The sequence below is a fragment of the Neomonachus schauinslandi genome, chromosome 15 (genome assembly GCF_002201575.2).
Source record: "Neomonachus schauinslandi chromosome 15, ASM220157v2, whole genome shotgun sequence".
In the NCBI taxonomy this organism is placed as follows: domain Eukaryota; kingdom Metazoa; phylum Chordata; class Mammalia; order Carnivora; family Phocidae; genus Neomonachus; species Neomonachus schauinslandi.
Window position 1 is genome coordinate 9,283,136 of NC_058417.1, and position 26,798 is coordinate 9,309,933.

The 26,798-nt window shown below is 39.5% G+C and overlaps 1 non-coding gene across 1 annotated transcript; it reads left to right on the forward strand.

Moving 5' to 3' along the window:
* The first annotated feature begins 19,052 nt into the window (after positions 1 to 19,052).
* TRNAW-CCA lies at positions 19,053 to 19,124 on the forward strand. The gene has a single exon. It is a non-coding gene; the product is annotated as a tRNA-Trp (tRNA).
* Positions 19,125 to 26,798: the final 7,674 nt, after the last annotated feature.

Sequence of the window (26,798 nt, forward strand, 5' to 3'; positions counted from 1 at the left end):
AAATAAAATTTTAAAATAAAAATACTTTGACCTAGCAGTCTCAGTTTGGGAATCTGTCCCCACAGAAATAACATCATCAATGCATAAAAATACAAATAAGGAGTTCCATCGAAGTATCGTTTGTAGAGACAAAGTAGAAAACCAAATGGAGACAAAGTGAATGCCCATTGATGGGGGAATTGTGATATAACCATTCTATGGAACAGCATGAGAGTAATTTTTAAAATTAGTTATTTCTACATTAGTTGATCTGAAGGTATTTCCACAAATTTTAATAACTAATTGCTTTATTACAGAGCTTTATGTGTACAGGATTTTATTTTTGTTAATGATTATACCCATTTATGTATATATGTGTGTATGTGTTGAGCATGGAAACAAGTATGTATACCAGAAGAATATATACCAGGCTGTTATTATTGGTTAGCTTGAAGGGAGGGAGAAAAGTAGGGGGATAAATGGGGGAAAGGACTGGAATTTTTTTTTTAATTTAAATGCAGCATGTATGGCTTAAAACTCAATGTAAAACTGTATTTGTGTGAACTTTTGAGAACCATGAATGAAAGGATGGTCTCCAAAAAGTTAATGATTGTTTTAGACTGGTGGAGTATCCAGTATTTTTTGTTTGTCTGACTTCTGCACTTTTCTGTAATTCATAAGTTTTTCTTTTCAATGAGCATGTAATATTAACATGAGCAGGAAAAACCTATTTTACTTGTGGAGGTAAGTCACTGGACACCTGTTATGTACCAAGAGTTACCCTAATACATTGGCAAGGTAGGGGCAGTCGTGGATCTAAGAGCATGGGAATTGGTTCTGATGCTGTCTAGATTCCAAAGAAGTTACCCAGCACTTCATTCCCTCTACCCTCTTGGTTTCATTTGGAGGAGGTAGTAATTTCAGACAAATAGAAAACATATCCAAGAGTATCTGGAACTTGCATCCAGGCTATAGACTAGAGGTCTGCAAGCCTCAAGAGAAGTTCCACCTTCAACATGACACTGAAGAAAATGTCACAATGGTGAAAAGTTCCATGTATAGCCTCACAGAACATTCCATGATGGATTATAGAGAGAGGAAACAGCCAACGATACCCAAGTCCATAAATGAAGTCTTGGAAGTTCTGGAAATACTAAGAGTCCTGGAACAAAAATGAGAACCTAGAGGCTGCAGCCCTGATACCAAAAGACCCTAACAGACCATGGACATGATGAGCTCTGCTTCAGTGGAGGCTGAAGAAAAGAGAATCCAATACCCCTCCCACAATGTTAGAATATGTATCTATTTAATATTGGGAAGTGGATATTGGACAAATGATATGAGCTCCCTCCCATTACAAGTGCATAATTTGACACTTTAAAATGACCATTTCTGATTCTGTTTTAATAGTGGAACTTACAAACTGTTACCAAGAAACATACCTCCTTTGGATGTAATATACCAGTTTCTGATTGGAAAGTTTGAGAGTTAAACCTTTAAATACTACCCCTAAAAGACCCTGCTTTTAAAGAGTTGACATAACTTGATGCCTAGTCTGTTGGCTGCTCCTTTCTACCTCCTAACCCTTACCACACGTAAAACCCTCTTCCCTGCCTTAGAGCGAAGCATTTCAAGAAGAGGAGCATGGTCAGGTTCAAATGACATAACTGAAGAGTGTCCACAGGGTTAGGGGATGGAGATGACACAAGCCACCTTTACTAGAGCAATTTCAATGGAGAGGAAAGGCGACAAAGCCTGATTCTAGTGTGTGGCAGTATCTCATTATAGGTTTAATTTGTATTTCCTTTGTGGCTAATGATATTGAATCTCCTTTTAGGTGCGTATTGGCTTTTTGAATATCCTCTTTTGAGAAGTGCCTTTTCAAGACTTTAGCCCATGTTTTTTAATTGGGAACTCTTTGTTCATTTGTAGGATTCTTTGTATATTCTGGGTGCAAGGTACTTTTTAGACACTTGTGTTACAAACATCATCTCTTCATCTCCAGCTTGCCTTGATGTCCTTTGATGAATAGTGAACAACTAATCAGTCTTTTATGATTAGTGTTTTTTGTGCCCAGTGTAAGAAATTTTTTCCTAATCCAAAGTCATAAAGATATTTTCCTACATTCTCTTCTGCACTTTTCACTTTTAGGTCTACAATCCATCTGAAATTAATTTTTATGTGTGGTGTGCGGTAAAGGTCAAATTAGTATTTTCCGTACAAATATACAATTTATTTGACATCATTTAATTGAAAAGGCCACCATCTCCTTTCCCCCTTGTGTTGTAGTGGTATTATGATAAATCTGATGATCGTATATGGGAGTCTATTTCTAAATTATCTATTCTGTTCTTTTATTCCATTGAACACCAAATGTTCTTAGGGTAAACAGATTTAGAGTAAGTCTTGACATCTGGCGGTATATGTCTTCTAATTTTGTTCTTGTTCAAAATCGTCACTGCAATTCTAGATCCTTGGCATTTTCATATACATCCTTGAATGATTTATTTTTTCAATTGTTCCACACCGAAAAGTTGAGATTTTAATGGGCATTACATCAAATATATAATTTTAGAAGAATGGACACTTTAACAATATTGAGACATCAAGTCTATGGGCATGTTATACCTTTTCATTTATACACATCTTTTAATCAGCAATTTTTGTATTTTTTCAGTGTAGAAATTTTGAACATTTTTATTTGGTCTTATGTATTCAGTGTTTTGACGTTATAAACGCTATTATCTTAATTTAGCTTACAGATTTCTACCAATTTATATCAAATATATACAGTTATCCTTGAACAACACGGGTTTGAGCTGTGCACGGATTTTTTTTTTCAATAAATATATTGGAAAATATTTTGAAGATTTGGGACAATTTGAAAAACTCACAGATGGACCGTGTAAGCTAGAAATATTGAAAATTTAGGCAAAATATGCACAAAATATATGTAGAAAATAGTCTTTTATCACTACCATAAAATATACACAAATCTATTATGCAAAGTTAAAAATTGTCAAAACTTACACACACAAGCAGACCATACATGACGCCATTTGCACTTGAGACAAATGTAAACAAAAAGATGCAGCAGTGATAACTGTATAAAATTAACTGTAGTCCATCTGCACTTCTGTAATAATTTTGTATCCACCTGCTGCTATTGCCTTAAGCTCAAGTGTTGTATACACTTAAAATGCTGTGTGACACTGTCACTGAGCAGTTCATCTCTGATAAATTGTATATTACAGTAAAAAGTCATCTCACAGTTCACCTATTTTTCATCATGTTTCGTGAAATACTGTAAACCACAAATAACACCATGGGACCCATAACACCAAGAGCCCCTAATGATGCTGGAAGTGCTCCCTAAAAGCATGGAAGTTATGACATTATAAGAAAAAGTTGAATTGCTTGATAGGTACCATAGATCAAAGGCCACAGCTGCAGTTGCCTGCCATTTCAAGATAAATGAATCCAGTATAAGGATCACTATTAAAAAAAAAAAAATTCATGAAGCCATCACTGCAGCTAAGCCAGCAGGTGTGAAAACTTTGCACTTTTTGTGAAATACCTTTTTATCGTACTGAAAATGCAGCTTTTATGTAGGTGCAGAACTGTTAAAGTAAAGCATAGACTATAGACTCATATGATTTGAGAAAAAGCGAAGTCTATATGGCAACTTCAAAAGAAAAAGGAAGATGAAGGATCTAAAACTGGAGAATTTAATGCCGCAATGGCTGGTTTGATAATTCTAGAGGTTTGGCTTTTAAAATGTCAACAAGAGAAGCAGCTTCTTCTTACCACGAGGCAGCAGATTAGTTCCCAGACACCATTAAGGAAATCACTGAGAAGGAATATCAATCTGAAAAGGTTTTTAATGCAGACAAAAGTGCACCATTCTGGAAAAGAAAAAAAAATGCCACAAAAGACATTAGGAAGAGAAGCAAATACCAAGATTTAAGGCATCGAGGGATAGGTTAGCTACCGTTCTGCGCAAATGTAGTTGGGTTTATGCTCAGGACTGCCCTTATCTGTAAAGCTGCTAACCTTCGCAGCTACCAGTCTTTGGGTTGGACAACAAGAAGGCCTGGACAGCAAGAACTGCCACCCCCCCCCCTTTTTTTTTAGGAACTTGGTTTCCATTGGTTCCAACAGTGCTTTGTCCCTGAAGTCAGGAAATACCTTGCAAGTAAGGAACTGCCTTTTAAAGTTCTTTTGATACTGGACAGGTCCTTGGCCACCCAGAACCTCATGAGTTCAACACTGAATGTGTCAAAGTAGTCTGTTTGCCCCCAAACACATCTCTAATTCAGGCCCTAGACCACGGGTTCATAAGGACCTTGGGAGAGCCCTGATAGAATATCAAAAAAATCTGGAAGGATTACACCACTGAAGATGCCATTGTTGTTATAGAAAAAGCTGTGCAAGCCATCAATCCTGAAACAGATTCCTGCTGGAGAAACTGCACATCAGCTTATCATCACAAGTAATTTTTCAAAAAATGTAACAAGGTTTCCAGTACTGTATTATGACTATGACTGTAATACGGTATGCCATAAAATTTTATAGCAATTTATTCATTAGTATATAGGCTAGGCTACCATGACACAATCTTATTATACTGGGCTACCATAAAGCAATCGTATTGCTGCTTTTTGTTTTTAATGCGTGATGTGTAATACCTGTAAATAAATGTACATTTTTTGCACATTATCTTTTCATTTTTGAGGTCTACTGTTAAATAATACATATCACACCACAGTGTTTTGTATCATAAGACAATATTGATGTAGGCACTGACAGATGATTCACCTTGTAAACAGATCATGTAAAATTACAGCATCAATAATTATAGTACAGTTCTGTAAATGTATTTTCTTTTCCTTATGATTTTATTAACACTTTATTTTCTGTAGTTTATTATAAGAATATAGTATGTAATGCATATAATACACAAAATATGTGTTAATTGTTTAGTGTTATCAGCAAGGCTGTTGATCAATAAGAGGCTATTACTAGTTAAGTTCTTGGAGAGTCAAAAGTTATATGTGGGTTTTTTAGTGGGGGTTGTCAATACCCCTAATATCCACATTGTTCAAGGGCCAACTGTATAAATGATACACATACCTTATATATTACAGTATATTATATGTATTATAGTATACTATTATATATAACATATAATGGATATATATCATACCCAAAGAAATGAACAAACTTCATAATACAAACTAGCCTATCCAGTGGCCTTGATAAATTCACTTGTTAATTTTAATTGTTTATTTTATTGGACTTTGTATACAAAATGTCATCTGCAATGAAGTTTTTTTACTTCATCCTTTCCTATTTTTATACCATTTTTTCTTGCTTTTTTGCACTAGAAGTTACCATCAGAAGTAGTGATTGTGGACGTCCTTGCCTTTTTCCCAGAATTTAAAAGAAAACCCTAAATATTTTACCATTGAGTGTGATATGAGGTGTAAATTTGTTTGTAGGTAATCTCTATCAGATTAAGAAAGTTTTCCTCAAATCCTAGTTTGCTGAGACTTGTCATCATGAACAGGTACTGAATTTCACCAAATACATTTTTTTTTTTAAAGATTTTATTTATTTATCTGACAGAGACACAGCGAGAGAGGGAACACAAGCAGGGGGAGTGGGAGAGGGAGAAGCAGGCTTCCTGAGGAGGAAGCCTGATGAGGGATTTGATCCCAGGACCCCGGGATCATGACCTGAGCGGAAGGCAGATGCTTAATGACTGAGCCACCCAGGCGCCCCTCACCAAATACATATTTTGCATCTGTTGAGATTACCATATAGCTTTTCTCATTCTGTTAATGTGGTTGAATTATATGGATTGATTTTTTTTTCATTTAAAAAATTGTCATAAAAATGCACATAACATAAAATTTACCCTCTCAACCATTTTTAAGTGCGCAGTTCAGTGAAATTAAGTACATTGATATTGTCATGCAACCATCACCACCATCCATATCCAAAACTCTTTTCATCTTTCTAAGCTGAAACTCAATACCCATTAAACAATAACTTCCCATCCCTCCTCCCCTCAGCCCCTGGAAACTGTGATTCTATTTTCTTTATTTGTGAATTTGATTATGTTAGGTACCTCATATAAATATTTGTTCTTTTGTGACTGGCTTATTTTACGTAGCATATGTTCCCAAAATTCATCCAAAGGATTGATTTTTGAAAGTTAAGGCAATCTTCCACTCCTGGAACAGATTCCATTTGGCCCTTGTATATTATCTTTCTTTTTTTTTTTTTAAAGATTTATTTATTTATATGAGAGAGAGAGTACATGAGAGGGGGGAGGGTTAGAGGGAGAAGCAGGCTCCCCGCTGAGCAGGGAGCCCGATGCGGGACTCGATCCAGGGACTCCAAGATCATGACCTGAGCCGAAGGCAGTCGCCCAACCAACTGAGCCACCCAGGCGCCCCATATATTATCTTACTAATATATTATTGACTTACATTTTTAAATTTTTATATAGGACTTTATGTCTATGTCCATGTTGTTTTGTATGTTTCCTTTCTTGTGGTAGCTTTTTCAGGGATTATTGTCAGAATAATGCTGGTCTTATAAAATTAATTGAGATTCACATCCCTTTATTTTGTCCCCCAGAAGAGTTTGTGTAAAACTGTGCATTATTGGTATTGGTATTATTCTTCTATAAGTGTTTCCTATAAAAATCACCAGTAAAACTATCTGAGTCAGGAGTTTTCTGTATAGGAAAATTTTAAATTATAGATTCAATTACTACAAATAGATGTAGGACTATTGATATTTTCTATCTCTTGTGTCAGTCTGGTATTTTTTCATTTATCCGTGTCATTTCATTGAAATATCTAATTATTACATTTAAATAATTTGTATCTGTTTGTTGTATTTTTAATATCTGGAGAATCTATAGCAATATTCTCTTTTCTGTCTTGGTATTGTAACTTGTGTAGTCTCTTGTTTTCTTGATTAGGCATTCTAGGGATTTAACACTTGATTAATCTTTTCAAAAGGACACCTCTTGACTACTGTATAGCTAATTTCTTTTTCACTGGTTCATGCTCTTTTATAGTAACATCAACCTAATTTATATAATTTTTTTAAAAGATTTTATTTATTTATTTGACAGAGAGACACAGCGAGAGAGGGAACAGAAGCAGCGGGAGTGGGAGAGGGAGAAGCAGGCTTCCCATGGAGCAGGGAGCCCGATGCGGGACTCGATCCCAGGACCCTGGGATCATGACCTGAGCCGAAGGCAGACGCTTAATGACTGAGCCACCCAGGCGCCCCAACAGCAACCTAATTTAAATGAGCAAAATTTTTAAACAAATATTTCACAAGAGAGTAATAAGTGACCATTAGACACATGAAAGACTCTATCTACTTTATTTTAATTTCATCCACTGGGGGTTTTTTCTAGCTTCTTGAAATTAAATCTTAGATAACTGATTTTTTTCAACCTTTCTTTTTGGCTATTATTTTCATTTAACAGTCTAAATTTCTCATAAGAACCCATCTCACTGCATCCAGGGGAGGTTTTTATCACCTTTACTGAGACATAATTTACATATGATAAGTTGCACTAAATTTAACTTTACATTTTTGATGAGTTTGGGTAAATATACACTTGAATCAAGAAGTATAACATTTTCATCACCCCAGAAATGTCCTGTATCCCTTCCCAGATAATTCTCCCCACCTCTGACTCCAAGAAACCATTAATCTGCTTTCTGTCACTATATATGAGAATTATCTTTTCTAGAATTTTATACCAGTGGAATTACATTGTATATACCGTTCTGTGCCTACCTTCTTTTGCTCAGCTTAAATTATGAGATTTATTTATGTTGTGTATTATGTTGCATCCCATTGTATTAATATATCACTATTTATTTATGTACCCATTGATGAATATTTGGATTGTTTCCACTTTGAGACTATTATGAATAAACCTGCTATGAACATCCATGCATAAGTTTTTATGTTTTCCATACATATTTCCATTTCCAACCTATTTCCATTTTTATTATATAAATACCTAGGTTTGGAATTGCTGGGTCATATGGTAAATATAAGTATATCTTTATAAGAAACTGCCAAGTTGTTTTCCCAAGTACTTGGTACCATTTTGCAAGCCACGAACAATGTACGTGTGTTTCAGTTACCCCTAGTCTTGCCAACTTGGGGCACTGTCATTCTTTACTGAGTCTAATGTGTATAGTAATACTTCATGGTGGTTTTAGTTTGCATTTTTCTGATGATTAATTGTGTTGAACATCTTTCATGTGTTTAATGGTCATATATCTCTCTCGTGAAGTATTTGTTTAAACTTTTTGCCCATTTTTTTGAGGGGGGGTAGGGGGAGAGGGAGAGGGAGAGAGAATTCCAAGCAGGCTGCACGCCTAGTGCAGGGCCCGATGCCAGGCTCAATCTCACAACCCTGAGATCATGACCTGAGCTGAAATCAAGAGTTGGTTGCTCAACTGACTGAGCCACCCAGGTGCCCCCAACTTTTTGCCCATTTAAATTAGGTTGTTGTTATAATAATAATGTTGTTATAATTATTATCATTATCATTACAGTCTAGATACAAGTCCTGTGTCAGATGTATGTGTCATGAATATTTTCTCCCAGTCTTCAGCTTCCCTTTTCATTTTTCTTAGTGGTATCTTTTGAAGATCAGATATTTTTTATTGTGAAGGCTATTAGCTTAATATTTCTTTCTTATGGGTCATGTTTCTTGAGTCCTACGTAAGAAATATTCACTTGCCCTACAGTCCTTAGGATTTTTCTCCTATATTTTCTTCTAGAAGTTGTATGACTTAGATTTTATATACCAGCCTATGATTGATTTTGAGTTAATTTTTCTGTGTACAGATTTTGCTATATTGTATTTTTATTATCCTTCAGTTAAAAATATTTTATAAGCTTTAGTATAATTTCTGCCTTTACAATTGGGTTATTTATAAGTGTGTTGTTTAATTTTAAAGAATTTGTGGATTGATTATTTATTTATTTATTTATTTATTTATTTATTTTAGGTTTCTAGTTTAATTCCACTGTGACTAATGAGCACACTGCATTATTTCAATCATTAGAAATTTGTTGATAATTTATGGCCCAGCCTGTGATCTATTTTGGTAAATGCTCCATGATCACATGAAAATTGTGTGGAAATAAGAATTTTTCACTTGAAATTCCTGCAGTTAGATATAATGTTCTATAAATATAAATTAGATCAAGGTGGTTAGTAGTGTTCTTCAAGTCTGTATTCTGACTTTTTCTGCTTGTTCTATCAGCTACTAAGAATGTTGTCTTCGGGGGCACCTGGGCGGCTCAGTTGTTAAAAGTCTGCCTTCGGCTCAGGTCATGATCCCAGCATCCTGGGATCAAACACCGCATCAGGCTCCCTGCTTGGCAGGAAGCTTGCTTCTCCCTCTCCCAATCGCCCTGAAATAAATAAATAAAATCTTAAAAAAAAAAAAATGTTGTCTTCAGATCTCTATGATTGTGGACTCATCTCTTATTTCTGTCAATGTTTGACTTTATTTTTTGAAGTTGTATTATTCAGTACATATAAACTTAGCATTGTTATATCTTCTTGTTGAGTTGACCCTTGTATTATATATCCTTCTCTACCTCTAGTAATTTTTTTGATATAAATTCTACTTTTTCTGATATTAATATAGTGAAAACAATTTTGTTTTGGTAAGTGTTTTCATGGTGTGGTAGGCAGAATTTTAAAATGGTCCCCAGATGCCCACCCCCTCATATACAAGCAGTTTCCAGTTATTTAGTTAAACACCAATCTAGGTGATTTTGTGAAAGGATTTTGCAAATGTAATTAAGGTCCCAAATCAGTTGACTCAAAAATAAAGAAATTACCCTGAGTGGGCCTGACCTAATCAGGTGAGATCTTAAAAAGCATAAGGCTCTTCCTGGTGAAAGAGTTTTGACATATGGGAATTTGATGTAAGTGATATTCTTCATTGCTGGCTTTAAAGATAGAGGGGCTATGTTACAAAAAATGTGGTCATTCTTTAGGAACTGAGAGCATTTTGTGGCTGGGAGCTAGCAGAAAAACAAATACCTCAGTCATGTAACTTCAAGGAACTGAATTTTGCTAACAAGTTGAGTGAGTCTGGAATTTGATTCTTCCCTAGTCTCCATACAAAACTCAACTCAGACTCCTTGATTTCAAACTTTGAAACCTGAGCGAAGAATCTATCATACCATGTTGAACTTCTGATCTACAGAACAGTAAACTAATAAGTAGTTGTTGTTTTAAGCTGTTGTTTGCATTAATGTGTTACGCAGCAGTAGAAAACAAATCCACATGATATAGCTCTTTTTCATTCTTTTACTTTCAACTTATCTGTGCCCATAAATTTAAAATATGTCTCTTATACGCAGTACGTATTTGGGTCTTATTTTTATCTAGTCTGACAATCTTTGTATTTAAGTGTTTAATCCATTTATATTTATTGTAATTACTAACATATTTAGGTGTATCTGTCATTTTATTTATTTTTTATTTCCTTTATCTGTTACTTCTATTTTTCTTTTCTTGCTTTTCTTTGGACTAATCAAATACATTCCATTATCTCATTTTCACCCTATTCAATTTAATTGTAAATTCATTTATTATTTTGGTGGCTACCCTAGAGCAGTGTTTCTTATAACTATTTTCATAGTAATTCTAAGACATTATTTACCTTTATTACTCTCATTTTTCTCATGAGTTTAGATCGGTGTTTTTCAAAAACTGCATGACATGATATTACAAATGACTTAATACAAAAAGAGATCTGAGAATTTGGCTATCCTCTATTAAGCCGTTGTTATTGACTGAATTGTGTGCCCCCAAAATTTGTATGTTGAAGTCCTAACACCCAGTACCTAATAATATGACTGTATTTTGAGATAGGGCCTTTAAAGAGATGATAAGTTAAAATGAGGTTGTTAAGGAGGGCCCTAATCACATCTCACAGGTGTTCTTATAAGAAGAGGATATTTGGATTCACAGAGAGACACCAGGGGTGCACATATATAGAGAGACAGCTGTGCAAAGAGGCAACAAGAGACTGGCTATCAGCAAGCCAAGGAGAAAGGCATCAGGAGAAATCAGCCCTGCAGACATCTTAATCCTGGACTTCTTACCTCCAGAACTGTGAGAAAATTAATATCTATTGTTAAAATCACCTCTGGTGTTTTGTTATAGCAGTTCTAGCAAACTAATACAGTCAGGCATTAAGGAGATTTGCAAAAATGTAAAACCATACCACTCTGCACTAATTTTTTGCTTTGAAAATATTATTTTTATTAAAATATTATTTTTTCAATATCATGTCATTGTTTATTGTCAATTTTAATGCATTAATATATTTATTTTTCCAGTTTTAATTTCAAATATGGTACATATCAATAGATATAACCCACATAAATTAAAGCTCTTTGGCTTCCTCAATAATTTTTAAAAATTGTAAGAGTGTCTTGAGACTGAAATGTTCAAAAATCATTGCCCTTTAAAATTCCCTATGAATCTTTGACTCAATAGAGCTCTTGAAATTAATATTTTAACATTTCAAAGCAATGAAAAAACTAAGTTTAATTCTATTTTCTCCTTGACATTTGTTCCATTGTTACATATTTTATTTCTACATACATTTTAAATTCCAAAAGATATTATTACTGTTTTTGTGTTAGCAATGTTTATTGATATTTACTCACATATTTACCTAGTTTTCTTCATTCTTTCCTGAAGTTCCTTGTTCCAAGGAGAATCATTTCCCTTCAGTCTGGTTAATTCTTTTTGACATGTATTATAATTTCCCAGTGGGTTATCTTAGTGTTTGAGTTATTTTTATTTTGCATTAATTTAGAAAGGATATTTTCCCTTGGATTAGGATTCTAGGCTGGCATATTGTTTTTTGTTGTCTTTTTCCTTTCATCGCCTAAAATAAAATGACATTGCTGTCGTCTGGCTCCAGCAGTTCTTAATAAAAGTCAATTATACATTCTTGTTTTTATCTTTTTATAGCTGCTTTTAAGACTTTTATCTTTGCCCTTGGTTTTTATAAGTTTTTATAAGAACATTTTATTTTATTTTAAGTAAACTCTACACCCAAGGTGGGACTCAAACTCATGACCCCAAGATCAAGAGTTGCATGCCCTACTGACTGAGCCAGCCAGGTGCCCCCATTTTTATAAGTTTTAAAGTGTATGCCTAGGTGTGAAGGTCTTTTTGGTTTATGTTTAAAGGATTTTTTTTTAAAGATTTTATTTATTTATTTGAGAGAGAGAGAGAGAATGAGAGAGAGAGCATGAGAGGGGGGAGGGTTAGAGGGAGAAGCAGACTCCCCGCTGAGCAGGGAGCCCGATGCAGGACTCGATCCCGGGACTCCAGGATCATGACCTGAGCCGAAGGCAGTCGCTTAACCAACTGAGCCACCCAGGGGCCCCTTGGTTTATGTTTAAATCCCATTTACAGTTTGTAGAGCTTCTTGAGACTGTGCTATAATGTCTTTCATCAGTATGAGGAAATTCTCAGCCAGTGTTTCCTTAAATATTGCTTCTGCCCCATTTTCTCTCTCCCTCATTCCAGGATTCCAATTATATATAAATTAGAACTTTCACATGTTCCAGATGCCTTTTAAGGTTTTCTGTATTTCTCTGTGTGCATCAAACTGGATACTTTCCATTGACTTGCCTTTTCATTAACTAATATCTATTCTGCTATTTTTATTTTGTTTTTATTTTTTAAATTTTATTTTATTTAAATTCAATTAACATATAGTGTATCATTAGTTTCAAAGGTAGAGTTCAGTGATTCATCAGTTGCATATAACACCCAGTGCTCATTACATCACATGCCTTCCTTAATGTCCATCACCCAGTTACCCCATCCCCCCACCCACCTCCTTTCCAGCAACCCTCAGTTTGTTTCCTATAGTTAAAAGTCTCTTGGGCGCCTGGGTGGCTCAGTTGGTTAAGCAACTGCCTTCGGCTCTGATCCTGGAGTCCCTGGATCGAGTCCCGCATCAGGCTCCCTGCTCACCAGGGAGTCTGTGTCTCCCTCTGACCCTCCCCCCTCTCATGTGGTCTCTCTCTCTCTCTCATTCTCTCTCTCAAGTAAATAAATAAATAAATAAATCTTAAAAAAAAAAGTTTCTTATGGTTTGACTCCCTCTCTGATTTCATCTTATTTTTTTCTCTCCCTTCCCATATCATCCTGTTTTTTTTCTTAAATTCCACATATGAGTGAAATCACATAATTGTCTTTCCCTGATTGACTTATTTCCCTTAGCATAATACCCTCTAGTTCCATCCACATGATCGCAAATGGTAAGATTTCAATTTTTTGATGGCTGAGTAATATTCCATTGTATTATTCTGCTGTTTTTAATCTTCCATTAAACCCATCTCTTTTTTTTTTTTGAGATTTTATTTATTTATTTGACAGAGACACAGCGAGAGAGGGAACACAAGCAGGGGGAGTGGGAGAGGGAGAAGCAGGCTTCCCACAGAGCAGGGAACCGGATGCGGGGCTCGATCCCAGGACCCTGGGATCATGACCTGAGCCGAAGGCAGATGCTTAATGACTGAGCCACCCAGGCGCCCCTAAACCCATCTCTTAAATTCTTAATTTTAGTCAGATTTTTTGTTTCTGGAATTTTTTTCTGTCTTTAGATGGATTCTAGGTATCTGCTGAAATTCTCCATTCTTTTCTCAAATTTCTTAAATCTATTGAAAATGTTTATTTAAAATCCCTGACTATTGGGGCACACTGGGTGTTATACGCAAATAATGAATCATGGAACACTACATCAAAAACTAATGATGTAACGTATGGTGATTAACATAACATAATAAAAAAAAACGTGAAAAAAAAACTCTACTCAGCAATAAAAAGGAACAAACCACTAACATGGATGAAAACATACTGTGTGAAAGAAACCTTACCAAAAAAAGGACACAAACTGTATGATTTCATTTGTTTGAAATTCTAGAACAGGCAAAAATAATCTATGGTGGGGGACACCTGGGTAGCTCAGGCTCAAGCGTCCGACTCTTGATTTCAACTCAAGTCATGATCTTGGGGTCTTGGGATCAAGCCCTGCATCAGGCTCCCCACTCAGCAGGGAGTCTGCTTCTTTCCCTCTCCCTCTGCTCCTTCCCTGCTGGCATACATGCTCGTGCTCTCTCTCCAAAATAAATAAATCTTTAAAAAAAATAATCTATGGTGGGAAAAAATTAGAATAGTCATTCTACCTAGGATTGGGTTTGGGAATTCACTGGAAAGAACCATGAGGGAGCGTTCTAGAGTAATGCAATGCTCTATAGCTTGATAGGGCTTGGGTTGCACAAGGATATACATTTGGTAAAATTCAACCAATATACACTTCAGATTTGTGAATTTTATGTTATAAATTTAACCTAACAGGGAAGAAAAGCTTAAAATGTTAAGCTCTAGGTAATGTACTGTTAACCTTACAAATAAAACTGCCAGTTATTTTACCAGCAAAAGATGGGTTTATTCAGGAAGAGCTAAGAATTGCAACCCAAGACCCTCTTTTATAGAGGAAGGGGGCGGGGCTGGGAAGGGCTGTTATAAATTAAAAGTCCATTGGAGTAAACTTGGAATCCAAAGTATAGGGACTTCTCATTGGCTGATCTGTGACTGTATCTCATTGACTGGGCTGTTGCCAAGAGGTGGAGCAGGAAGAAATCTTCCTTCCTCCTGGTCTCGCCCCTCCCATTTCATTCTAAATGAGGTTTCCTTTTATTAATTTTCACAGTGTATATACTGAAATATTTAGGAGCAAGTGTACTGATGTCTGCAATTTACTTTGAAGTCCATCAAAAACTAAGATGGACTGATGGATAAATGAATAAATATGTGATAAAGTAAGTATAGCAAAATGTTAATAGTACAATTTAGGCACGTATATAGGAGCCTACTGCAAATATTTCAACTTGGATGTATGTTAGAAATTTTTCCTAATAAGATATTGGAAAACGTAAAGCTATGGGTTTTTGGTGCTAGCAACATGGAGTAGCTGGAATCAACTACACCCATACAAAATATAATAAGGCACTAGATAACAAGTAATTCAGGGCTGTGATCACCCCCACCCTTTTATTTTATTTATTTATTTATTTTGCTTTATTGAGGTATAGTTGACAAAATTGTAAGATATTTATTTATTTATATTTTAGAGAAAGAGCATGCATGAGTAGGGGGAAGGGGCAGAGGGAGAGGGAGGGAAAGAATCCTAAACAGACTCCATGCTCAGCACAGAGCCCAATTCAGGGCTCAGTCTCACGACCCTGAAATCATGACCTGAGCTGAAATCAAGAGTTGGAGGCTTGACTGACTGAGCCACCCAAGCATCCCTAAAATTGTAAGATATTTAAAGTGTATAATGTATACATCATGAAAAGATTCTTCGAGTTAATGAACACATCCATCACTTCACATATTTAACTTTTTTTTTTTTTTTGGTGAGAACATTTAAGTTCTACCCTCTAAGCAAATCATACAGTAGAGTGTTATCAACTATAGTCACCATGTTATACATTAAATCCTCAATCTTATTCATCTTAGAACTGAAAGTTTGTATCCTTTTACCACCCTCTTCCTATTTCCTCCACCCATCCACCCCCCACAACCACTTTGGGCTGTGATCCTTGGTAAAAGGAAAGCATACAAGTTGAGCCCACATCTTTCCTGGCTTTCACACTGGTAACATTTCTTGAACCAGTGGAGAAAGTTGAAGCCCAAAAGGGAACAGCATCTCACTGGGGAGGGAAAGCAAAGACCGAAGTTTAGGAATTGTGATGTGGATTTAAGAGGCACAGTGACAGAGAAGGGAGAACTAGAGAGAGGCCACTTTGGAAATATGCATGGAAAATTGCCCTTGGGTCCATGGCAACTCCTGCACTGTATGTGTAAGAGACTAGACTCCAAGAGGCCTGGTGGAGAGTAGTTGTTGGGAGCCTGAGAAGTGGGTGGACATACATGAGGAAACATGATGCAATTTGGGCCCAACCAAAATGAATAGACTTTAGTGAACACTCAGGGCATTGAGACCCCAGAAAGTCCACACTCAATGAGTAAGGACCACACTATTAGAATAAGGGCCATGCCCAAGTGATAAAGACAAAACTAAAATAGACATAGCTTAAGAAAATCTAAAACCAACCTTTGGCCAGATTTAGAGGATCCACTGGTAATTGAATTGTCTGCCAGAATAAGTCTTCAGAGGAAGATAACATTTAAAGCATGTACAATTTATCTTTATCACCCACATTGCCTAGAAAAAAAAAATTAATCAAAGTGCAGAAAAGAGAAAAAATAGGTGAGTGATAATAAAGAGAATAGCAATAAATCCAGGAATGATCCACATAGTGGAGTTGGCAGTCAAGAGCTTCAAAATTGTTATGATTCATATGTTTTTAAAAAACAGAATTCGAGGAAATCTCTGTCAAAACAGTAGCTAAAAACAAGCTAAAGAAGAGAGACACTTCAGTAACTACACACAACAAGGAACACAGCCTTTGCCAAAAATAGTTTGGAAAAGTCACTGAACAAACCAACTACGACAACCTTCAACAATTAAAAAACAGCAAACCCTGTGAAGGGGGAGAATCTGATTTCCACTTGATTTTAAAAAATCTCTACCTGACTTTTTGGTAGATGTTAATTCTACCAAATTGATAAACAAACCACAGTTTATCCATATAGTGGAATATTATTTGGCAACAAAAGGGAATAAGTATTGATACATGCTGTAACATGGATGAACTCTGAAAATATTATGTAAAAACTGCAGGGAAGTAGTTGAATAAACTAGGCTCATATTCCCAGCATGAAGTACTACATAGTCGTGGGAAAAGAATTGAGGAAGATCTCAATAGACTGATACCGAGTGATTTCCAGGAATCCAGTGAATTCCAGTGATTTCCAAAAGCAACACAGAGTGCAAAATAATTATAGTATGCCATCCTTTACGTAAGGAGATGTAGGAAAACAGACATCTCTCTGCCCATCTGCGTAAAAGGATGCAGAAAGGATCAATCAGAAAAGAAAAGATTAGTATCAACAGGGGTGGTTGTTGAGAGAGTGAAAGGAAGGGGGACAATGGGTCTGGGTAGTAAGGATGACAAGGGAGTGATGCAGTTTTTCATACAGCCTTTTTTTTTTAAGATTTTATTTATTTGCTCGTCAGTTAAGTGGCTACCTTTGGCTCAGGTCATGATCCCTGGGTCCTGGGATCAAGCCCCACGTCCGGCTCCCTGCTCGGTGGAGAACCTGCTTCTCCCTCTCTCTCTGCCTGCCTCTCTGCCTACTTGTGCTTTCTCTCTCTGTGTCAAATAAATAAATAAAATCTTTTAAAAAATAAAAGAAAATAAATAAAAAGAAAATAATCTAAAAAAAAGAAAAAGAAAAGGAAACGATATTCTATGGATTAAATCTAAAAATACCTGAGTCTGTATTGAAGCAAATGAGTAACTGAATATGTAATATATAAATAAATGGAAAGGAAGAGCCAGCTCTTTGTTATAGAAGGATTATGATGATAAACGTAGAAGGAAAAAGGAAATCACCATTACTATTACCCTAGTAATAGTTGTTGCAGGCAAGGTGGATGCTAAAATTAGTAGGTGCAAGTGTGAGGAGAAACAGGATATTTGCATGGTTTCAAAGCATTTACCCCCAAGTATTTATTAATTACAAAGCAGGAAACAGCATTACAGCGGAGAAACAGCAGAAACCATGTTAACTAAACGATCTAAGTTAACATCAGCGGTCCTAAGACACGCTGACAACACGAACTTCCAAGCGTGACGTACTGGGAAGGTCACAACATCATTTCTTTGGGGTTGGGGCCACGCTGCGAAGGAAAAAGGGAGGGATAAGGAACCACCTGCACATGAAAAGTGACTTTTACAAAAGCAAACTATAGTGTTCACGGATGCACGTTTGAGTGATAAAACTATAAAGAAAAGCAGCGGGGGGCGCCTGGGTGGCTCAGTCTGTTGAGCGATCCACTCTTGATCGCAGCACAGGTGTTGATTTCAGAGCCCCGGGTTCAAGCCCCGCATTGGGCTACACGCTGGGCGGAGCCTACTTTAAAAAAAAATAATAATAAAAAATAAAAAAAATTAGTGAGCAAAAAAAAAAAGAGGAAAAGAAAAGAAAAGCAGGGAAGTGATTACCATTAAGGTGGAGAGTGGTTGCTGCTGCGGGGAGGGGGGCGGCTGTGGACCCGCGGAGGCTTTGGGGGTGAGTGGTGGGCAAGTTCTGTTTCTTGACCTGGCTGGCGGTGGCCTGGGTGTTCCCTTGGCTCATTAAGCAACACCCGTGCGTTTTGTGCAGTTTTCTGAAACCGTGCTGTTTTTAACAGTCCCCAAGCTTTAGTTGGACACTTGTGAATACCTGGGAAGAAGAAAATGTGGAAATACATCAAAATGCAATCAAAGAACTCACTGATTTCAAGTTTTGTTACACTCTTCTATAATATCCAAATTTTCAAAAATGAGTTTTAGTTTTATAACTGGGGGTGGGTCGAGAGGGGAGGGGCTCACGATCGTTCTATTTTTATGCTAAGTTCCAAAGTCACTTGGGTTTTTTTCCCTTGACTCCTGTCCGTGGGGCCGAGCGTCCTCCCAACCCTCACTTCCTGGCGCTGAGCGGCTTGCGGGTTTCGCGGCCGCTTCCTCCCAGCCGCCGGCCTCCCGGGGACCGGGTCCCCGCCGGGTCCCCATCGCCGGTGGCCCCCGGAGACAGCAGCCCGGGAGGCTCCAGGGCCCTCGGGGCCGCCGCGCCCGGCTTGGAGCCCGACCGTCCCCCGCGGAGGCAGGTGGTGGTGGCGGCGGCGCCCGGGCCCCGGCCCTGCGGCGGGGAGCCCGGGCCCTCGCGGGGTGCAGCCGTTCGCCCTGCGGCTCACTGGGAAAGCGCAGGAGCGACGCAGGGACGCGCCGGGGGGGGCGGGGGGGTGTAGGATGGAAGAGCCTTAAAAGATCCAAAGTCATTTCTGTCAGGTGACCTCGTGGCGCAATGGTAGCGCGTCTGACTCCAGATCAGAAGGTTGCGTGTTCAAGTCACGTCGGGGTCACGGCCACCCGTTTTCCCTCCCACGCAAGGAAATGGGAGGTTTGGGTCAAAATTTCGTCCCTGCAAGGACGCCAAGGGCCCACCTGCTCCTAACTCCCTTGCAGCAAAGAAGCTAGAGATAAAAAGCCCATCAGGGGACGGGCGGTGTCGTTTTCCTGGCCGGGGGCGCTGATTTGGGCAACACCAGAAGGCGCTGCCTGGAGCTTGGGCACCTCGGTGGGGACTCCCCTCCCGACAGGGGACCCTGCCCACCTGCCCCGTACCGCTCGCCCACCCCACCCCAGTCACAAAACTTGCCACCAGAAGGGCAATTTTTTAAAAAGACCAACCACACAATAGAAAACAGGTACAGAAAAGAAATGTACATTATTTTGAAACATATGAAAAGAAACAACTCTCATAATTAAAGCAATGCAAATTACAACGTCAATGAGCTGTTTTTCACCTATGAGATTGGTTAGCCTATGATCCAAAACCCGATAGGAAATTGCATTGCTCGCAGCCTTAAAGCCATGAAGAACAGGACATAAGCCCAGGAATGGAGGAAACTGAAAGAGTTCTAAAAGAATATTTTTCACTCGGCCATTTTAGAAAAGCAAGAAAAATCTTGCTTCTGTTCTTTTTGTTCTAGACTTTTTCCGGGAATGTCATTTACCCTCCCATATGGTGGATAATTACCGCCAAATGGACGGATAATTAGGCTTCTCTGTGCTCTGCATCTATAATCTTTCAAATTGTTTCCTGTGCGCTCCCATTTTCCTTCAATTTGGGGATATCTTTGTCCATCATCTGGGATTCCATTTTCTACAATTTCAGTCCTGCTCTTTGAATAGAGGGCATTGTACGGCGCCTGGGTGGCTCAGTTAAGCGTCCGCCTTTGGCTCAGGTCATGATCCCAGAGTCCTGGGATGGAGCCCCTCATCAGGCTCCCGTCAGCTTCTCCCTTTCCCTCTGCTGCTCCCCCTGCTTGTGTTCTCTTGCTCACGCTCTCTCTCAAATAAATAAATAAAACTCTTTAAATAGAGGGCATCATAATCCTGCCACTTGTCATTTTGAGTTCCTGTTGTATTCTCCTCTCTTTTAAAGTCAGCTGCTTGCTCCATAAAGCTTTTCACGCCTCATTTCAAAGAGGCCAGATCCTAGAGGACGCCTCATATTATTTTTCTGGAAAAAAAAAAAAATTCTGAACCCTTTCAACATTTTCAGTGGTATGTTTTTCTTCTGCGGGAATGATTCTCTTTTCCTGGCTCTGCAGAATTTAAAACAAAACAAAAGCAAAAGCAAAGGAAACTTGCTTTTACCTCTTTCTCCTCTGAAATTAGACTCAGTGAGTCAGCTTCGTCCTGCTCTCACGAGTCACTGGTGGGCAAATCCTTTTTCAGATTGATTACCTGGAGGACAGGTTGGGGGAATAGCTCTCAACCCCATTTCCAGAGTTTAGAAGCAGTGACATCTTTCTCCCCCTTTCCTGTGTGGTTCCCTTGTTGTTTTGAACCAGTGAACAACCATGAAACCAAGTACTAAACACTAGAGATCCCACATTTCAGTGTGAGTTTCAACTTGAATTCTGAAATGGATCTTACCTGCATGGCTAGGACAGAAAACACCTTTCTATTCACTTAAATCTCCTATAATTAACATTTTAATGTGATGTCAGACAAACACTTGGAAATCCCTTAGATTCTTCCACCTTTCAAGAATTTTACATTCAGTATGGTGATTAACATAATAAAAAAATCTAAAAAATAAAAAAAAATTTAAAAACGCTCAAAAAAATAAATTAAATAAATTAAAAATTAAAAATTAATTTAAAAAAGAATTTTACAGTCCAAGAATGTAAAAAAATACCTACACAATAGGTATTACAGCCTAAGAATTAGTTCCGTGCAAACTTTATTAGTTTTTAAAATTTTAATAATGTCCCTCGAGTTTCTTATGTGAATTAATAAAATTCTCTTTTCGTATATTTATAAACCAGATTTTAAAAGGTCTACTTGTGGGATGCCTGAGTGGCTCAGTTGGTTAAGCATCTGCCTTTGGCTCAAGTCATGATCTCAGGGTCCTGGGATCGAGTCCTACCTTGGGGTCCCTGCTCAGTGAAGAGCCTGCTTCTCCCTCTCCCTCTGCCATGCACACCCCCGCTTGTGCTTGCTCTCTCCCTGTCGAATAAATAAAACCTTAAAAAAAATAAAAAATAAGTAAAAGGAAAGTAAACATTAAAGATGACAGAGCCTTGCACACACAGCATTTGATATATTTTGTCCCCCCATTGTCCCTCCCAGTGAGGGTGCTTCCTTAGCTCCAGCCAGCCTGAGCCTCGGGAGCTGCTTCTCTAGCCCAAGAGATGTTCTCCAGACAGAACCCGAACCAACTGCTTTTTATCTCCAAGGAATTTGGATTGGAAACAAACGGACCCCAGTGTTTGCTTTGGAGGGCATTCTAAGCCAGTACAAGTGTGAGATGAAATCGTAAAGTGACTCTATTTCTTATCATTCCTTAAAATTCCTACCGTTCGCTAGTTCTCCTTCTCAGGGAGATCCGAGCGAAAGGGGGCAGGGGAGGGGAGAGAGGGAGGGACAGTTCCCGTGACTATTTGGGTCACTGTGATTACAGCGTCCATCCTGTGCAGTAGTCACGTCTCTGAACATGGTTTCCCGCGAGGACTTTTCTTTCCTCCTGCTCCTGTATTTCTATCTCTCTGCCCACAGCTTGCTAGCTGTGTCTCCGATCCCTTCAGAGTCAGGGCAAGGGAGTAGAAGAAACAAGGGTAGGGAAAGTCTACGTGCTAGGTAGTGTCATCAGCAGGGATCCTACTCTTGTGGACTCCTGGAATTTTGAGAGACCCCCTCAGTGCTGAGGATCCCTCTCCTGCATTTCACTTAGCCCAGCTTATTGTATTTTTATTTCAGCTGGTTGCTCTTTGTTGAATCAACATCTAGGATTGTCCTCTAGGAGATCTGGTCAGCCCTCCAGGTAGCCCTGTGGATAGCTTCTTAAAGACCCCACACACACAGATCGTGTGGAGACCTTGGCAAGAACTCATGCATCCCTTGCCCCCCAACCCCCCCCAATTGTATGCAGGTGCCTTCTTTCCACTTGACCATCTCTTGCCCCTTAGGTTCCTTAAAGCAAAAATATGCATCAAGCCACTGAGCCTCCCAACTCCTGTGGACAAGTATCAAGCTGTCCGGGTGGCCTGCTAAATCCTCTCTCACTAGGTCTGGACTACAGGGCAAGCATCCTCCACCCCTTTCCTTTGTGAAGCTCTCCCCAAAAGTGCAGAAGCCATGTTCTTCTCAGAACCCTCTGATATTCTCAGAATGGGTGAGGACCTTAATCAGCTAACAGTTTCTCAGCCACTACTTTATTTTTTATTTTTTTTAATTTTTAGAAGATTTTATTTATTTATTTATTTATTTGAGAGAGAGAGCGAGAGCACATGAGAGGGGGGAGGGTCAGAGGGAGAAGCAGACTCCCCGCCGAGCAGGGAGCCCGATGCGGGACTTGATCCCGGGACTCCGGGATCATGACCTGAGCCGAAGGCAGTCGCTTAACCAACTGAGCCACCCAGGCGCCCCATTATTTTTTATTTATTATTATTATTATTGCCACTTCTGTGGTGGCTTGCTTCACAACTCCCTTTAGCTATCTGTTATCTCTTGTTGGATCCTTAGCACAAACTTCCATTCCAGAAGCAGTGAAAGGGATGGATTGAGGTGGAGGCGGGGACAGCTCTTTTCTCTGCACAGCAGTGGGGTTCCCCCAAAGGGTCCAGGCCTGGCGAGCGACTCCAGGATGGCTCTAAGAGGGTCAGAACTTGTCCACCATCCAGCACAGCAGGAGACCCTCCGTGACCCTGGACCTCGCCTCCCAGACCCAAACTCTGGTAGACGGGGTGAGGACACCTCCTTTTCGGGTGCTCAGTGCTGAGATATCTGGGTTCTCTCCACCCTTGAAGGAAGTGTAGCCTCTACTGGCCCAGTCTTCAATCCAGACCTGAACCACACGGGCCCAATTACCCACAGTGATCCTCTGATGCCTCAGCACTTCTGACCACAGGGCCTTTGAACCAGAATTTCCTCCGGAGGTCGATCTTCCCTGAGGAGGCCCAGAGAGAGCCAATGGCTCAGTGAGAAATGGAGGCAATCCCCAGTCCACTTCCTAGAACAGATCAGGCAGGAAGTGCATCTTCGCCAACCTCAGACCTTTCTACTAGCTGTGAGAGAGGCCTGGGCCTAAGGGAGCACCTCCCACTTTCTAGGGACTCAACCCTTCCCAAAGGCCTCAAGAAAATTCCTAACTTCCTCGCAAGCACCTTCCAAGCAGTAAAGACCCCTCCCCCTCTAGTCCGAGGAACTCCCAGCTGCATGGACGTTCCCACCCCTTACCCCCAAATCCAGGTAGGGAGCTGCATTCAGGCGTCCTCAATGAAGGGCAGAGCAGCTCTGGATCCAGACTCTGGTCCTTGAGGTGTCGATGGCAAGCTGTCCTGGGAAGTTTTGCAGAATCTGGACGGCAGTGATGTTGGGGAGCACGAAGAAGACCGGGACAGCTCCTAGAGGCAGCGGCCAATTCAGAAAGGAAGGGCCTGTGGGAAGCCAGCAGGGGCGCTGGTGGCCACTACAGAGCCCCCCGGTACTCACCAGCTCCCCTCTCCCTGGCTGCCCCTGCAACCCCCCTCCCCCCCGTTGCAGTAGCCCAGGCACCTCGCACCTCCTTAGTTAGCATCAGCCAGCGATCGGTGCGGGACCAAGAGGGAGACGGGGTCGTGGTCGAGAAAAAAGGGTTTGGAGACGGTGTCCCAGAGGAGAGTGCGTCGGGCTCTCAGGTGGCCCGGCCAAGGTCGTGCCCGGGAGGCGGCGGCAGCTCCAGCCACCGCCAGGTGGCGCTCCAGCGGGAGGCTCCGACAGGTGCAAGCCGCGGCGCTCTGCGGGGCCCCGGGGAGAGATTCTGTAAGAGGGAGTTTTGCGAAGCATGTTGCTGGACCCTGGCAGCCTGCACGCTTCTTTATCCAGGAGGCCAGCTAGGGCGGAAAGAGGCGCTTCAGGAACCCTAACTCGGGGAGGCTGATACCAGCCAACACAGGCAAAGAGGAGATTCAAGTCTTCACCCTCATCTATGTGGATCATATTCAGGACACGGGCTTATTTACTCAAGCGGGCAAGTGCATAGAAGAGAAACACCTTGATATTCATCCATCGCCAGATGGTTATTTTGAAATGTATGATTTTGTCACACCTTAACATAGACGTTAGCGGTACACTTAAAGTTCTTAATTTAAAATTGTGTTTTCCCCTGCTTCGTTGAGGTATCACTGACAAATCATTTAGCCAGGGTTTTAACAGCAATTTTAGTTAAATACTTGGCAATGTGATTCAGCGATTTCATGGTTGTGAATGATCATAGCATTGAAATAAAATGAACATACACAGGCATACCTTGGAGATATTGTAAGTTCCGTTCCAGACCACAGCAGTAAGTGAGTCAAATGAATTTTTTTTGGTTTCCCAGTGCATATAAAAGTTATGTTCATGTTATACAATGGCTTATTAAGGGGCGCCTGGGTGGCTCATTCGGTAAGCATCTGCCTTCGGCTCAGGTCATGATCCCAGGGTCCTGGGATCGAGCCCCGCATCGGGCTCCCGGCTCGGCGGGGAGTCTGCTTCTCCCTCTCCCTCTACTGTTCCCCCTGCTTGTGCTCTCTCATTCTCTCTGTTGAATAAATAAATAAAATCTTTAAAAAAATAAAAATAAAAAAAGGGCAGAGGATCTGAATAGACATTTTTCCAAAGAAGACATACAGATGGTCAACAGACACATGAAAAGATGTCTTTCCCATTTTTTTGAGTTATTTGTTTTTCTGCTGAGTTGAGTTGTATGAGTTCCTTATATAGTTGAGGTATTAGCCCCTTCTTGGATATATGGTTTGCAAACATTTTCTCCCATTCTATAGATTGCCTCTTCATTTTGTTGGTGGTTTCCTTTGCTGTGCAGAAGCTTTTTAGTTTAATGTAGTCCAGCTTACGTATTTTTGTTTCTGTTGCTTTTGCTTTTGGGGTCAAATCCAAAAAATCATCGCCAAGACCAATGTGAAGGAGATTACCCCCTATATTTTCTTCTAGGAGTTTCATGGTTTCCAGTCTTATGTTCAAGTCTTCGATCCATGTTGTGTTGATTAGTTGTATATGGTGTAAGATAAGGGTCCAGTTTCCTTACTTTGCAAGGGGAGTTTCCATCTGTGTTTGGGCTTCTAGTCAAATCCTTTTCTCCTGACCTGGCATCTGCCTTCCACGCATATTCACAGAGTTAGATATACTCTAAAAAATTTTAGATACTCCATATGAGGGGACTCATACAGTATTTGTCTTTTTGAAACTGGCTCATTTCACTTAGTATAATGTTTTCAAGTTTCATCCATGTTGTCACAAATGATAGGATTTCCTTCTTTTTCAAGACTGAATAATATTCCCTTGTGTGTATATACCACATGCTCTTTATACATTAATCCATTAATGGACATTTGAGTTGTTTCCATATCTGGGATATTGTGAATAAGCAAGTGGGACTATATCGAACTACAAAACATCTGCACAGCAAAGGAAACCATCACAAGAGTGACAAGGCAACCTACAGAATGGAGAAAATATTTGCAAACCATTTATCTGATAAGAGATTAATATCCAAAATATTTAATAAACTCCTACAACTCAAAAGCATAAGGAAACCAAATGACCCAATTTAAAAAGGGAAAATGATTTGAATAGACATTTCTCAAAAAAAAAAAAAAGATATACAGGGGCACCTGGCTGGCTCATTTGGTAGAGCACGTGACTCTTGATCTTGGGGCATGAGTTCGAGCCCCACATAGAGCTTACTTAAAAATAAAAAAAGAAGAGGGGCACCTGGGTGGCTCAGTTGGTTAAGCGACTGCCTTCGGCTCAGGTCATGATCTCAGGGTCCTGGGATCGAGTCCCGAGTCGGGCTCCCTGCTCAGCGGGAAGCCTGCTTCTCCCTCTCCCACTCCTCCTGCTTGTGTTCCCTCTCTCACTGTCTCTCTCTCTGTCAAATAAATAGATTTTTAAAATCCTTAAAAAAAAAAAAAAGACATACAAATGGCCACCAGGTATACAAAAAGGTGCTCAACATAGACGAACCATGAGAGACGATGGACTCTGAAAAACAAACTGAGGGTTCTAGAGGGGAGGGGGGTGTGGGGATGGGTTAGCCTGGTGATGGGTATTAAAGAGGGCACGTTCTGCATGGAGCACTGGGTGTTATGCACAAACAATGAATCATGGAACACTTCATCTAAAACTAATGATGTAATGTATGGGGATTAACATAAGAATAAAAATAAAATAAAAAATAAGTAAAAATGTTTCCAAAATTAAAAAAAAAAAAAAAGGTGCTCAACATCACAAATCATCAGGAAAATACAAATCAAACCTCAATATCACCTCACACCTGCCAGGTTGGATATTGACCCAAAAAAGGCCAAAACACAAGAGATAACATGTGTTGGCAAGGATGTGGAGAAACGGGAACTCTCATACACTCTTGGTGAGAATGTAAAATGGTGCAGTCCCTGCGGAAAACAGTATGGAGTTTCCTTTAAAAATTAAAAATAAAACTCCCATAAAACTCAGCAATCCCCCTTTGTGTATATATCCAAAAG